General features: G+C 51.3%; 1 protein-coding gene across 4 annotated transcripts in view; it reads right to left on the reverse strand.

The window, feature by feature from the left end:
• The window catches only part of PDE4B (phosphodiesterase 4B), a 726,366-nt gene that overhangs the window by 247,564 nt on the left and 464,697 nt on the right, over positions 1 to 14,105 (reverse strand). The gene's annotated exons all lie outside the window — the stretch shown is intronic.

A 14,105-nucleotide genomic window follows, 5' to 3' on the forward strand; every position in this document is an offset into this window, starting at 1 on the left:
TACTTTCTCCATAGTAAAGTTACTTGGCGCAGTCGCAGTGCGAACATTGCGCATGCGTACTAAGCGGATTTTCACTGCGATGCGATGAAAAATACCGAGCGAACAACTCGGAATGAGGGCCCATGTGCACTGCAGGTGGGGCAGATATAGCATGTGCAGAGAGAGTTAGATTTGGGTGGGTTATATTGTTTCTGTGCAGGGTAAATACTGGCTGCTTTATTTTTACACTGCAATTTAGATTTCAGTTTGAACACACCCCACCCAAATCTAACTCTCTCTGCACATGTTATATCTGCCCCACCTGCAAGGCACATGATTTTGCCCAACTGCTAACAAATTTGATGCTGCGATCAGGTCTGAATTACCCTCATACTACAGATCCTGAAACAATTGTATGGTAAGATGTTCATCACACTCAGTATGATTGACCGGAAAGCTCTGAGAGAGAAGACACGTGGGGTCGCAGGAGGGGATGAGGGCTCTAGTTCTGGCTAGAGGTTTACACATCTGAATGCCAGTCACGTTGTGACAGTGACTGTCCTTTCCCCGGGGTCCCATGTGAATGCCCTGTGCATAACTTTATCCTATCACAATTAATGCAGAACTTCTGATAAATAAATCAGTTGAGTCACTCGGGATATAGAGAAACAGGGCCCCCGCTGGGTGATTTCAGTGACCCCCATCCCACCTTCCTCTCACCTCGCCCGTGTGGCTGTGTCGCAGATCTGCGTTCTCAGCCCACAGTTCTAATCTGGAGGCCTCGGGGAACGGAGGTGACTCAGACGGATTCTAAAAGGTTTTGCATTGGCAGCTACGGGTTGTGATAATATTCTTATATAGGAACGCTGGAGGCGCTTTCTCTCCCGAGCGCCATTTAACCTTGTAGGCTCAAGATCTCTCTGACTTTAACTGTCACTGCTCATCTTACTGAGATAAAGGAGGGTCATCTGAATCTATTAGTAGGAAGCGTGTGCAGCTTTCTGTCCAAATTCTACTCTTCATTGCAGATTTTCTTAGCTTGTTCCCCCTTCTCTATTTCCTATAATGATCACAGCTACTCCCTGCTGCGTGGGCACAAATCACTGGGAAAATGGCCGCCGCAGCCATTTCCGGGAACAAGGCGGCCAGAGTCTACTAGCTGCCAGAGAGGAGAGGGCCCGCAATAGAGGCTGCACTCGTGTCCCCACCTCTCTTAAAACGCCCCTGTCCTGGGATACATGTAAAAGCATAACGGAGGCATATCTCGTGTGTGCGTTGGACCCCTGGTGCAAAGTACCTACTAATGATGATGACGATTATCAGTCGTTTCTGATTGCACTTGGATCCCTCCTCCTTTATATAAATAATTAGTGCTGCTTCTGCATTATATGAAATCACGGCCATCTACGCACATTGGGGCTAATTCAGACCTGATCGCTGCTGTGCGTTTTCGCACAGCAGCGATCGGGTCTGAATTGCGCATGCCAGACAGCCGACGGCTGTCTCAGATCTGCCCGGACCGTGAGGGGGCGGCGTCTGCGTGACGTCACACGCAGCCGCTGCGACCAACACAGCGACGAGTAGCTCCCAGCCAACGTGCAGGAGCTGCGCTGGCTGGGAGCTACTCTTCAAGTACAAAAGCATCGCCACTGTGCGATGCTTTTGTACATGTGCGGCGGAGTAGAGCCTGACATGCGGGAGGACTAGTCCTGTGCTGGGCGTCCCCTCTGCATGTCAGGGAAGCTGATCGTAGATTTGCTACGATCAGGTCTCAATTAGGCCCTTTATGTATAATTCAGGTTCAAACTGCGTCAGTTAAGAATATTCTCATTAATGAAGGGGGGGGGGGACAGGGGCTTGTATCTTATTTAATTTGTACTTATTTTTTATATCGGTGTCTATTTTTAATTGTATTTTACATGACAAATGCGGCTTTTGCATTTATTAATAACGCTGCCCAAAGACTATTCTATCTTATGTATATGACACCCCATTACAGTATATTGGGGGTCATTCCGAGTTGTTCGCTCGTTGCCGATTTTCGCTATACTGCGATTAGTCGCTTACTGCGCATGCGCAAGGTACGCAGAGCGCATGCGCTTAGTTATTTTACTAAAAACTTAGCTGTTTTGCTGTGGCGTCTGCGGCGCTTTTCAGTCGCACTGGTGTTCGGTAAATGATTGACAGGAAGTGGGTGTTTCTGGGCGGCAACTCAGCGTTTTCCCGGCGTTGGCTAAAAAACGCAGGCGTGTCAGGGAAAAACGCGGGAGTGTCTGGAGAAACAGGGGAGTGGCTGGCCGAACGCAGGGCGTGTTTGTGACGTCAAACCAGGAACGAAACGGACTGAGCTGATCGCAGTGTAGGAGTAAGTCTCAAGCTACTCAGAAACTGCTAAGAATTATTTATTCGCAATTCTGCTAATCTTTCGTTCGCAATTCTGCTAAGCTAAGATACACTCCCAGAGGGCGGCGGCCTAGCGTGTGCAATGCTGCTAAAAGCAGCTAGCGAACGAACAACTCGGAATGACCCCCATTGTGTATTAATTGGGTAACGTGACTTCAGCACTTTGTCAAATCGCAGCTTTAAGCTTTTGATACTCCTGGCGTAAACCTGGCGCGTTGCAGATTGGACGCAGCAGTCTGCAATGTGGTTCAGCCTTCCCCCTTGCCGCTGAAAACCTCTATCCCTCAAACAGACACGCACAACAGATTAGCGTCGCTGGGTAATGTCTGTAACATTTTCACACTCATCTTTCCCAGAGGAGGATACATCGCTTCAGTCCCAGATCTCTGCAGCATGACATATATCCATCTGTCAACGTTTGGAATTCTATGTGTGATGCAGAGGGGAGGGGAATACGGGGGGAGGGAAGGGTGTTGTCTCCGAGTTCTCGCATCCCAGCATTTTTCTATCATTTTCTACATTTCCAAACCGATTTGCATTGATCTGCAGTCTGGCTTAAATGCCAAAGACATTTCAATGCAATTGCTAATGGGCAATTATAAATGTATGCTGAGTGTACGTAATGTGATTCATTTTCTATCCAATTAGATCTGTGGTTTTAGCCGTGTTCACAGATAAAATTGTCTAATAAAATAAACTTATCGAGAGTAATAGAACTTTCGAAACCATTATGTCTAATACCCAGTTGATTCAATCTCCTATATAATAGCCCTATTCTGTGACCTTGTGATTCATTTGCTAACGCTGGGCGGAGTCACAACAGTGGGCGGAGTTATTCAAATGAGATCTGGCCAAATCTACAGGAGACTAGGAGCAGAAGCAGATAGCATGGGCATTGGGCATGTCACAGGCAGGGGTGCATACCTCCCAGCTTTCTGCAGGAGCTTTCTCCAGGCAGAAGGAGGGAAACACACTCGGCGAAAAGGGGGCGTGGCTTCACGGGAGGGCCCCCGTTTTCGTCAGTGAGGGGGCTTGCCCAGCGCTCTGTGAGCTGCTGGCATGCCCCCAGGGGCTGATTATGAGTCCGGGGGGCACTTGAGACAGGGGAGCCCTATCTCATTGCTGTGCCTGCTGTGGGTTGGGGGCGTGGCCTAATCGCGGCCCGCGCGGTCACGCCCCCTTATGCAAATTCCGATTTTTATTTTTTTAATGGGATTTTGGCCCCTCAGCTAGGGCTAAATCCAGAGGACGTGGTCGCTCCCCCTACACACCCGCACAGGGAGAAGAAAGCAGGGAGACTGCTGCCTCCCTGCAACACCACAGACCTGCCAATATGCAGCAGCGTGTGCTGACTGTAGCACAATGCTGCCGCTGTTGCTGGCAGGACGGGAGGAGCTTCTGAGCTGGGACAGAGCTACTCCAGCCGGGGGGCCCCCTAAAACTGTGGGGCCAACGGTACGTATCCCCTGGCCACCCCCCCCCCTTAATCCGGCTCTGCTGCTGGAACCCCCCCCGTAATCCGTACCCCCTGATGCCCCCTCTCCCTCTGTCTCCACTATTCACAGCTGCTCTGCTAAGCAGAACAGCGAGTACAGGAGCTTTCCAACTGCCCCCCCCCCCCCCCCCAACCCCGGACACTGCGACCCGCAGGTGGGACAGCGGGACAGACCCCAAAAAATGGGACTGTCCCGCGAAAATCGGGACATTTGGGAGGTATGGGGGTGTGTGAGGGGTATGTCATACAGACAGACGGGCACCGGCTCACTGTGTGCTTGACCCCCCACATCGGCATACTCAGCAGGGTCTCTCTGGTGCGGAGGAGCGTCACTTTCTGACACACTCCACGCTTCTTAGCTGCAGTTTAGTGGGGCACCTGCCGCTGTGCAGGTTCCATACTGCCTCTGTTATCTCCAGCCCCGGCAACCCCACCGCTAGCTGCAGCGCTGCCACCCGCAGTGGAATGCGCCCAGCTCATTCACACACTTTAGCTGGCGGGTAGCGCTGCAGAAATCCGAGCTGCTTGCAGGCTCTGACCCACTCCTCCCTCCAGCCGCAGCGTCTCCTGGGAGCTAACCAGTCACTCCCAGTCTCCCCTTACCACAGTGCCCGGCAGCTGCGCGAGGTCTGCGGTGTGTGACTGAGGAGGGGGGGAGGGATGCGGACTGGCAGAGAAAGCAGGACTCCAGCCTGAGAGAGTCAGCCATGCCAAGTCTCCAGCAGCAGCAGATCCCAACAGGTTGGAATGGAACAGCAGCAGCCAGCAGCAGTGACTCCGGTAAGACACATCTGTCTGTCACCACTGTTTTGTCCCTAATACCAATCTCTCCCGTGCCCTGTGTTCTGTCATGTCCCTGTCACCCCTGGCCTTGCCCTGCCACCCTTATCCTGGCTCTTTCACCCTTATCCTGGCCCTTTCACCCTTATCCTGGCCCTGTCACCCTTATGCTGGCCCTGTTACCCCTATCCTGGCCCTGTCACCCCTGTGCTTGCCCTGTCAACCCTATACTGGCCCCGTCACCCCTGTCCTGGTCCTGCCGCCCCTACCCTGGCCCTGTCACCCCTATCCTGTCCCTATCATTTCTGTCCTGGCCCTGTCACCCCTGTCCTGGCCCCGTCACCCCTGTCCTGGCCCCGTCACCCCTGTCCTGGCACCGTCACCCCTGTCCTGGCCCCGTCAACCCTGTACTGACCCTGTCACCCCTGTCCTGGCCCTGTTACTGCATACCCTCCAACTACCTTTTATGGCATGTACAGTACCCGCAGCGCCTCCAGACCTCTCCCCAATGCACTACACCTCCGCACCTTCCCCTCCACCACATGCGGCACTCCACCCCTCCCCCACATGCTGTGCCTCCAGACCCCCTACACCACCCGTGGCTCCCACTCCTCCACCCCTTCACCACCCACAGCACCTCCAGGCCCCTTCCACCATTCACCCCCCGTATACGTCTCCCCCCACACCTGCCCCCCTCCACCCGCAGCATCTGCAGACACCCTCCTCCATCAGCGGTCCCCCCCTCACCCACCCCTCCCCCACCAATGGCACCCCCGCACCTGCCCCTCCACCACCTGCAGCACCTCCGGACCTCCTTTCCCATCCGCCGCAACACCCGTACCTGCCCCTACCCTACCCATGGTGCCTGCGGTCCCCTACCCAACCCCCGGCACACCCATCCCACAGCACCTCCGGAACCCTTCACCCATCCACAACATCCCCACACCTGCCCCTCTCCCACCCGTGGCACCCCTGCCCCTCCCCCACCTGCGGTCCCCTACCCAACCCCCGGCACACCCATCCCACAGCACCTCCGGAACCCTTCACCCATCCACAACATCCCCACACCTGCCCCTCTCCCACCCGTGGCACCCCTGCCCCTCCCCCACCTGCAGTACCTCCGGACCCCTCCCCCATCTGCATCCCCCACTCCTCTGCCCCTCCCCCACGCGCAGCACCTCCCGAACCTTCCCCATCCGGGCCCCACCCCCACTTCTGCCTCCCCTCCACCCGCAGCATCTACAGACACCATCCGCAGTCCCCCCCGCACCCGCTACATTCTGTACATCGTGCCCTGCAGGTGCTGTTCACGCCGTCGCAAGGGGCTGCGCCTCCTTCACCATCGCACGCCCTTTCATTGTGCAATATTTAACCACTAACAAAGGAATGCAGGTAATACTCCATATAATACAAATATTAAACCCCAGAAAGGCATGCAAGGGTTAAGGGGGCGTAGCCCCTTGCGACGGTGTGAAGAGCGCCCGTAGGGCGCGATGAAGCACCTAGTACATAAAAATTATCTCACAGCATTCTACAATGTAAAAATCTCCAGGACTTATTACAGTTCAGTGTATTTCACGCTGTATCCATTTGCAGGCTGCAGGGTGAGGTACAGCATCTGAGTAAAAGGTCCTCGTGGGAGAGGTAGGGGGCGGGGCACTATGGATGGCATCATCATGGCCCCGCCCCTGCTGTACAGTGCTGTAATTTATAGCATTGTGCGCTAGAGGGAAGAACCACAGTGATGCAATTCACCACAAATGTTATCAAGCCGCCCGGACCGCCCACTTCACTGGGCAAATGGGTGGGATGCGGAAAGTAGGTCTGCTTTCCCAGAACTGGAGCGTGGGAGTACTCCGTGAAATTTGGGAATTTTCCTGATTTTTCCAACTAGGGTACTAAACAGTACCCTACACTCAGCGGAGGCAGCCATTTTGTGAGCTAAAACAGTGCAAAACATACCACATACCATTTTGTGTTGGGAAGCTTGACACACCCGTTGGAACACCCCTGTCCCATTCACCTCCTTTCCCCCTTAAAAGCACTATTTGATTGCCGCACTCCTCCCTTAAGTAGCAGTGAATAGGATATATAGCATAACGCTATAGCTGTACCTCAAATCTGAACAGGTGGGAGGCTACCAATTAACTGAAATTTAGAAATATCCCTTAGGCATGAGGCAAAATGTGCCTCATGCCCCAGTGATGTCACTAGATCCTAGCGAATGAATCGGTTACACCCTCATGAATTGGTTTGGCCCATAGCAAGTCTGCCCCTGCTATTAGACAACCATTTGGGGCAGGCCTATCTGGGCCTTCGAGCGTACTGGGGTCAGGCCCGTTGTTAGGTAATACACCAGATCTAAGTATAAATAAAGTTGTATTAAAAAAAAAAAAAAGTCCTGACACAGGACCGTAGGAAGCAGTGATCTACGGCAAATTATTATTACTGTTAGTATTACAGTGTATATATATGGTGCAAGCATTTTCCACAGCGCTTTACAATTGGGAACAATCGCAGTAATCAGATGAGGCTGGGTATTACCAGACAGAGAAAAGAGACAGTAAAAAATAAAGTTCAGCCGACACCTGAGGGCTTATATTTTATAGTCGGTTTAAAATTGCACATGAATTTTTTAGCTGCTGCATTGTATCTGTGAAAAGGATGAGCTATGGGGATAACGGCCCTATCTCATCCTACTGCAGTCCATGTGCAGCGTACGGTTGTTCATGCATGTGTTGTACAGCGCCACGGAATATGCTAGCACTTTGCAATTAAACGGAACAGTAATAAAGTCTTACTTTTTCTTAAGAGCAAAATTTCACCTCATCATTCTTCTATTCGTTCCAAAACATGCATGATTACGGAATGGGGACAGAGTACGTGTGATGAAAAGGGGGTGAGCCACATCACATGCCTGGTCCCCTGTCTTTCATGTGAAAACCCCCCCTTCAATGCCGCAGACTCCTGCTGATGGTATGCACAGTGCTTAAGGGCATGCCTTGGTGGCTAACTTGTATCTCTCAACTGCCCTGAATTGTAGCAAAAGTCCTTTTACGCCTGACCAGAGCCGGCCCTAACTACAATGATGCCCTAGGCAAGATTTTGACTGGTGCCCCCTAGCACCGACGCTAGTTCTGCCTCTGACCCTGCACCCCTTTCACAGCACCATCACCCCTCACCCATAGCAGTCCTCATTTTGGTTTTCCTACCCCTTGTTTTTTACATAGAAACAGTGTGCATATTCGGTGCGCAACCCAAAAAGGGGCGTGTTCTTGCTGGGAAGGGACATGGCCACACAATAGTACCCCCAATTCCCATTACGCCACACAGTAGCACAACTTTATTCACATTTTATCATGCGATAGTGTCCCTATTTCACGTTACATCACACAGTAGTACCACTTTACCTTATATACGTTACTCCTCACAGTAGTGCCCCTTATTCACATTACATCACAATTAATTGCTCCTTATTCATATTACACCACACCATATTGCTCTTTATTCACATTACACCACACAGAAGTGCCCTTTCTATACGTTACACCACACAGTAGAAAACCTTATACACATAATGCCACACATTAGTAATGTATTTATACACATAATACCACACAGTAATGCCCCTTACACATGTGACACACATTATTAATGTCCTTATAAACATAATGCACCTTACACATTATGCCAACCTTTATTAATGCCTTTATACACAATGACCCTTACACATATGCCGCACATTATTAATGCCCTTATACACATAATGACACACATAGTGTCCCTTACACATATGCCGCACATTAATGCCCTTATACACATAATCACACACATAGTGCCCCTTACACATATGCTGCACATTATTAATGCCCTTATACACATAATGCCCCTTACACATACGCCGAACACTATTGAACAATCAGCCTACCCGCACACAGCACTCACACGGCCGCTAACACTGTGACCTCTGCCTCTGCTTGGATACAGATGTGTCCTCATACAACTTGCCTCAATACGCCATGCAGCAGGAGATGCCTGGCGTGAGTCAGCTGGCTGTTCTCGGCCAGTACTGCTAACGGTATGTGCCTTTTTATTTGCATTGCTATGTGACTAGAGTGCACAAGCAGCTTCTGCTGATTAAAATGATATGCAGCATGCCTATATTCTGTGTGTGACTGTGGCTGTGCATACGAAGTGCTACGCGATAAGCAGCCCCCGATTTCCAGGAATACACTGTAACGTAGCATTTCGGCTGCAGATACAGCTGCAGTCACACACAGAATATAGCAATGCTGCATATCATTTTAATCAGCAGAAGCTGCTGGTGCCCCATGGCATTCCAAATGCCCTAGGCATTTGCCTAGTTTGCCTTTGCCTAGGACCGACTTTGCGCCTGACAACGGGACATTCCCCTCAAACCGGGACTGTCCCACCTAATTCAGGACAGCCAGGAGGTATCATCTATTTAGTCATGGTTAGTTGTGTGGCCGTAGAAGGAGCAGTATATGTTTGAGAATGGTTCACATTCCCGTCTTTTGCGTGTGATCATGATCTGCTAAGCGCAGTGACAGATGCGGCTGGATCACATGTAACCGCAAGTGGTCCAACACATCGCTGGATATGGATCTTGACGTAGCCAGACTGGGGACGTATCACGTGGCTGGGATCGAGCGGCGCAATGAGCCCGTATTTAGCCAGCATTACTGCAGACTGGCTTCTTGATTAAGAGAAGTGAGTAAGATTTTTTCCTGGTGTTTTTGGAAGTATTTACCTAGGCCCCGAATATTTGTTCCTGAATTACTGCCCGTGTCACTGATTGGCTTGTGCCTTTACCATATCCCAAGCAGAATGGATCGGCATTATCGATGTCCCAATTCCATTTATAGACTTTATATTCAGCAAAATACAATACAGATATTTACAAATGCAGAACGTCATGGCATTGTGCCGGGACTTTGTACATCTGTGAAATGACAGATTTCTGAATCCAGAAAACAACAGGCATTTGAGGATTGTATACATTAAACTCATCAACGATCATTTACAACAAAAAAGTGGTGTGTTAATAAAATGTCCAATGTAATTTGTGCTGCGCGTCCTTAATCTGCTCTGATGAACATCAGGGAAGACAATGAACGCGACACACTCTGTTCCTTTTAAGTTCCTGTCTATATTAGAAAGAGATTTTTCCTGACAAGATGCTCAGTGAATGGACGCACGCTGTAACGAGGAATAAGTCCTATGTTAATCTACGTTGGGGATACGCTGATAGGAATTGCTCGCACAAGCAGCTTATCTGATTGCGGAAAATTCTTTTTTTTTTTTTCCTACAGGAGCAATCCCACCCAAATCCACAGCCGGCCCGCTCCGAATTCTCTGAATTCATTACACGCTGCTCCTTGCGAGGAGAGAATGATGTCATGTAAAATCAACAGATGGTCTGATCATGTGGACAATACTTGTACGGTCTGTCACAGGAAGGGAAGCAGTATGAGGTGATGGTCTTTGTGAGGATATACATTAAGGGCTGCTACAGGGATCTAAGACTACAGTCAAATATGTCAAGAAATATGGATGTGAATAGAGCAGGGTTAGAAGGGGATTTAGGGTGCAGGGACGGGAAAGGTACCGTGGAAGGAGGGTTAGGTTTAGGTGGGATGCGGTCAATTTACCTACAATAAAAATCCAGACGGTCAAAATCCCGACACCCATTGCCCGACAAGGTCAAAATACTGACATGGTCAAAATACCAACATTTAAAATGCCGACAGGTCAAAAAATCGACATGAGTTTTTCATGATTTTTTTTATTGAAGCATGGCGAGCGCATCGGTACACTTATACGGTGTCCATGTCAACCTATGTCGACTTACACACACACAAAAAGAGAAAAACTTGTGTCGACTATTTGGCATGTCGACATTTTAAATGTCGGGATTTAGACCTTGTCGGTATTTTGACCATCGGTCAATTGTTAAAGGGATTTTGACCGTTGGGATTTGATTGTAGGTATTTCATACTGATCCTGTTTAGGCACTTAGAAGGGGAGGTTAGGGTCAGGCGCTTAGAAGGGGAGGTTAGGGTTAGGCGCTTAGAAGGGGAGGTTAGGGTCAGGCACTTAGAAGGGGAGGTTAGGGTCAGGCACTTAGAAGGGGAGGTTAGGGTCAGGCGCTTAGAAGGGGAGGTTAGGGTCAGGCGCTTAGAAGGGGAGGTTAGGGTTAGGCGCTTAGAAGGGGAGGCTAGGGTCAGGCGCTTAGAAGGGGAGGTTAGGGTCAGGCGCTTAGAAGGGGAGGTTAGGGTCAGGCGCTTAGAAGGGGAGGTTAGGGTCAGGCGCTTAGAAGGGGAGGTTAGGGTCAGGCGCTTAGAAGGGGAGGTTAGGGTTAGGCGCTTAGAAGGGGAGGTTAGGGTCAGGCGCTTAGAAGGGGAGGTTAGGGTCAGGCGCTTAGAAGGGGAGTTTAGGGTCAGGCGCTTAGAACGGGAGGTTAGGGTCAGGCGCTTAGAACGGGAGATTAGGGTCAGGCGCTTAGAAGGGGAGGTTAGGGTCAGGCGCTTAGAAGGGGAGGTTAGGGTTAGGTGCTTAGAAGGGGAGGTTAGGGTTAGGTGCTTAGAGTGAGAGGTTAGGGTCAGGTGCTTAGAAGGGGAGGTTAGGGTCAGGCGCTTAGAAGGGGAGGTTAGGGTCAGGCGCTTAGAAGGGGAGGTTAGGGTCAGGCGCTTAGAAGGGGAGGTTAGGGTTAGACGCTTAGAAGGAGAGGTTAGGGTCAGGCGCTCAGAAGGGGAGGTTAGGGTCAGGCGCTCAGAAGGGGAGGTTAGGGTCAGGCGCTTAGAAGGGGAGGTTAGGGTCAGGCGCTTAGAAGGGGAGGTTAGGGTCAGACGCTTAGAAGGGGAGGTTAGGGTCATGTGCTTAGAAGGGGAGGTTAGGGTCAGGCGCTTAGAAGGGGAGGTTAGGGTCAGGCGCTTAGAAGGGGAGGTTAGGGTCAGGCGCTTAGAAGGGGAGGTTAGGGTCAGACGCTTAGAAGGGGAGGTTAGGGTCATGTGCTTAGAAGGGGAGGTTAGGGTCAGGCGCATAGAAGGGGAGGTTGGGGTCAGGCGCTTAGAAGGGGAGGTTAGGGTCAGGCGCTTAGAAGGGGAGGTTAGGGTCAGGCGCTTAGAAGGGGAGGTTAGGGTCAGACACTTAGAAGGAGAGGTTAGGGTTAGACACTTAGAAGGGGAGGTTAGGGTTAGGCACTTAGAAGGGGAGGTTAGGGTCAGGCGCTCAGAAGGGGAGGTTAGGGTTAGACACTTAGAAGGGGAGGTTAGGGTCAGACACTTAGAAGGGAAGGTTAGGGTTAGACACTTAGAAGGGGAGGTTAGGGTTAGACACTTAGAAGGGGAGGTTAGGGTCAGACACTTAGAAGGGGAAGTTAGTGTCAGGCGCTTAGAAGGGGAGGTTAGGGTCAGGCGCTTAGAAGGGGAGGTTAGGGTCAGGCGCTTAGAACGGGAGGTTAGGGTCAGGCGCTTAGAACGGGAGATTAGGGTCAGGCGCTTAGAAGGGGAGGTTAGGGTCAGGCGCTTAGAAGGGGAGGTTAGGGTTAGGTGCTTAGAAGGGGAGGTTAGGGTTAGGTGCTTAGAGTGAGAGGTTAGGGTCAGGTGCTTAGAAGGGGAGGTTAGGGTCAGGCGCTTAGAAGGGGAGGTTAGGGTCAGGCGCTCAGAAGGGGAGGTTAGGGTCAGGCGCTCAGAAGGGGAGGTTAGGGTCAGGCGCTTAGAAGGGGAGGTTAGGGTCAGGCGCTTAGAAGGGGAGGTTCGGGTCAGGCACTTAGAAGGGGAGGTTAGGGTCAGACGCTTAGAAGGGGAGGTTAGGGTCATGTGCTTAGAAGGGGAGGTTAGGGTCAGGCGCTTAGAAGGGGAGGTTAGGGTCAGACGCTTAGAAGGGGAGGTTAGGGTCATGTGCTTAGAAGGGGAGGTTAGGGTCAGGCGCTTAGAAGGGGAGGTTAGGGTCAGGCGCTTAGAAGGGGAGGTTAGGGTCAGGCGCTTAGAAGGGGAGGTTAGGGTCAGGCGCTTAGAAGGGGAGGTTCGGGTCAGGCACTTAGAAGGGGAGGTTAGGGTCAGACGCTTAGAAGGGGAGGTTAGGGTCATGTGCTTAGAAGGGGAGGTTAGGGTCAGGCGCTTAGAAGGGGAGGTTAGGGTTAGACACTTAGAAGGGGAGGTTAGGGTCAGACACTTAGAAGGGAAGGTTAGGGTTAGACACTTAGAAGGGGAGGTTAGGGTCAGGCACTTAGAAGGGGAGGTCAGGGTCAGGCACTTAGAAGGGGAGGTTAGGGTTAGACACTTAGAAGGGGAGGTTAGGGTTAGGCACTTAGAAGGGGAGGTTAGGGTCAGACACTTAGAAGGGGAGGTTAGGGTCAGACACTTAGAAGGGAAGGTTAGGGTTAGACACTTAGAAGGGGAGGTTAGGGTCAGGCACTTAGAAGGGGAGGTTAGGGTCAGGCACTTAGAAGGGAAGGTTAGGGTCAGGCACTTAGAAGGGGAGGTTAGGGTCAGACACTTAGAAGGGGAGGTTAGGGTCAGACACTTAGAAGGGGAGGTTAGGGTTAGACACTTAGAAGGGGAGGTTAGGGTTAGGCACTTAGAAGGGGAGGTTAGGGTCAGGCACTTAGAAGGGGAGGTTAGGGTCAGGCACTTAGAAGGGGAGGTTAGGGTCAGACACTTGGAAGGGGAGGTTAGGGTCAGGCACTTAGAAGGGGAGGTTAGGGTCAGGCACTTAGAAGGGGAGGTTAGGGTCAGACACTTAGAAGGGGAGGTTAGGGTTAGACACTTAGAAGGGGAGGTTAGGGTTAGACACTTAGAAGGGAAGGTTAGGGTCAGGCACTTAGAAGGGGAGGTTAGGGTCAGGCACTTAGAAGGGGAGGTTAGGGTCAGACACTTAGAAGGGGAGGTTAGGGTCAGACACTTAGAAGGGGAGGTTAGGGTTAGACACTTAGAAGGGGAGGTTAGGGTTAGACACTTAGAAGGGGAGGTTAGGGTTAGACACTTAGAAGGGGAGGTTAGGGTCAGGCACTTAGAAGGGGAGGTTAGGGTTAGACACTTAGAAGGGGAGGTTAGGGTCAGGCACTTAGAAGGGGAGGTTAGGGTTAGACACTTAGAAGGGGAGGTTAGGGTTAGGCACTTAGAAGGGGAGGTTAGGGTTAGACACTTAGAAGGGGAGGTTAGGGTTAGACACTTAGAAGGGGAGGTTAGGGTCAGGCACTTAGAAGGGGAGGTTAGGGTCAGACACTTAGAAGGGGAGGTTAGGGTCAGGCACTTAGAAGGGGAGGTTAGGGTCAGGCACTTAGAAGGGAAGGTTAGGGTCAGGCACTTAGAAGGGGAGGTTAGGTTTAGGCAGCGGGGAAGGGAAGGTTAGGGTCAGACACTTAGAAGGGGAGGTTAGGGTTAGGCAGCGGGGAAGGGAAGGTTAGGGTTAGACACTTAGAAGG

Source organism: Pseudophryne corroboree, chromosome 9 (genome assembly GCF_028390025.1).
Source record: "Pseudophryne corroboree isolate aPseCor3 chromosome 9, aPseCor3.hap2, whole genome shotgun sequence".
NCBI classification, from domain to species: domain Eukaryota; kingdom Metazoa; phylum Chordata; class Amphibia; order Anura; family Myobatrachidae; genus Pseudophryne; species Pseudophryne corroboree.